The sequence below is a fragment of the Triticum urartu genome, chromosome 2A, assembly GCF_056163025.1.
Source record: "Triticum urartu cultivar PI428250 chromosome 2A, HENAU_Tu73, whole genome shotgun sequence".
NCBI lineage: Eukaryota > Viridiplantae > Streptophyta > Magnoliopsida > Poales > Poaceae > Triticum > Triticum urartu.
The window spans coordinates 331,028,942-331,031,260 of NC_141874.1; the positions used below are offsets into that span (position 1 = coordinate 331,028,942).

Sequence of the window (2,319 nt, forward strand, 5' to 3'; positions counted from 1 at the left end):
AAGGAGGGAGTACTATGAGCACTGCATACTCTACTACAGATGTTGTCAGTACTCCACTAGTACTATTGGAAAGGGAGCTTAAGAAAAGTTACTATTGGACTGGCTATACGTGGCGAAATCCTAGTAGGAAGAGCATGCGCGAGAACAAGCACATTCATGTGGTTGTAAACAAATTGGAAACCATCTCTATTTGAATACAAATCTAGGAGTATGTACGAATCTAACAATATTGATTGGGTGTTGTTGAATGTTGATACTGTTTCTGTAAGTTTGATAAAAGTAGAGAAACTTTGACTACACATAAAACTTATATGTAAACTAGAAAGGATCAGAGGGAGTATATTGTACGTTCAAAAGCGAAACGAACATTGAATACCCTTTATATATGACTAGTACATGGCAACTTCGGACATTTTTTTGGCAAATTTAGTGGCACGATGATGGCAATTTTGGTTGTCAAGCAATACAACTTTCGTACGTCAGTTTATTTTTGACAAAAATTTGTTGTGTGTCATCGAAATTTGTCATCTTTGCATGACTGAAATTGCCATGAAAAAATATCAGGGCCGCATTTGGGGAATTCATTAACAAAATGACCCGGGGATCAATCAGCTGTGACTTGAGACCGAATCAAATACGTTTGTTCGTCCCTTAGTTTTAGAACCTGGACGTCTTTGACATGCGCCCGTGTAGTCAAACTTTGACTACACATAGGGAGTATATATATTTGAAGTGTATTATATGCTCACTAACATGAAAATAGTTTGCAAAATAATCTAATTTTATACAGCAAAAACAATCTTCTTAACTGGTTGAGCACAGATGCCAAGTGTAAAAAAGCATGTCATGGAAACCAATTGATCAATTGGTATCCTTATTGTTACAGATCATTATAGCAATACCTTTGGTCACCATTTAAAAGCAAAGACCAAAACAGATTCTCCAATGATAGAAAAACTTATTAAAATGTTAACAGTACAATCCACAAAAAGGTTTAATCCCTATAAGAGAAGGTGCACAAAGAAATGAGTTGCAACATAGAAACCAAGCATAACATCTGCATTCCAACTTTTCAAGTAGAATTTTTGTGGTGTTAGTACCTGGTTCTTGATAGGCTTGGCCATCTTACGAAAATACTTGCACATTATAGGCTTGTGCTGCGGCTTGGCAAGGGTGTCCCGATTGGCCTTGCTCGTGGATATGACTGCTTGGTCTTGGTCTTGGTGTAGTACAAATGCCCGTGCGTTGCACCGGGCGAAAAAACAGGCACAACCTACTTAAGATCTAGCGCCAGTGACAACATCCTTTTTCCCACTAATATGATGTTAATATGCCAGCAGTTTATTGTGCCTCTGTTGTGATCCTTTTTCCAATCAACCTAATGAGCCTTGTAGAACACTATTTTGATGGATAAAGGGGATGCAACAACCGGATGAAGTAATCATATACTCCCTCCATCCAGAAATAAGCTAGTGATGTTGTTTTAGTTCAATTTTGAATTAAAATAGTGCCACTTATTTCCGGAAGGAGGGAGTAATAGTTAATGTTATGTACATTATTGCACTTTGAATCCAATCGAATGACAGGTGCATTGTGGTATTTAAAGATATTTTCATCCCTATACTTATAAACCAGAGTCTGAAATCTTATGTACTGAAAGGAGAATCAAAAGAGGTGAACAACATATTTCCAGAGCTCTTAGATCCTTGATGACAAATTATTATTGTTTCTGATAAACTTGTGTTCTCCAATTTTAGTCCAACACTGTGAACTATCTCATTATACAGTTTTAATAAACAATAAAAAATTGTTTTTGCTTTTGAATATGCATGGAGATGAAAACTGCTTGTTGCTATTTATAAAGAATGGAAGTTTGTTATGTACTGATAAAGTGGTAGCACGTTATACCTCCACCGCAAGAATTTTTGCCTTCAATACGTCCATAGACTGTAATCCGACATTGTATCCCCTGAATCTGAAGGATTGTCATTGTATTAGTAATCTGCAAGAGCACAGATCGCCAAATTCATCAATTGGAGGGTTATCCACCAAAAAAAATCATGTTATCACAAAAGAACACAAGGTACAAAATAGAGTGGAGCACCCATTTATTAAAACAAAACCATGCCAAACTTTAATAAAGTGTACAAATGTGGCCATGTCTTTGAGAGCGCCTTCGATGAAAATCAATGGCTTGACTGGTCTTAACGAAGGCAATAACATCACTCAGACCAAGTTACTAACAGACCTAAAACTATCATCTAGAAAACTATTTTTTTAGAACCTTCCATAGTGGGGGAACCCCACCACTGACCTTTG

General features: G+C 36.8%; 1 pseudogene; it reads right to left on the bottom strand.

Moving 5' to 3' along the window:
- Nucleotides 1-813: 813 nt before the first annotated feature.
- LOC125541850 (small nucleolar RNA R24) lies at nucleotides 814-900 on the bottom strand (annotated as a pseudogene).
- Nucleotides 901-2,319: the final 1,419 nt, after the last annotated feature.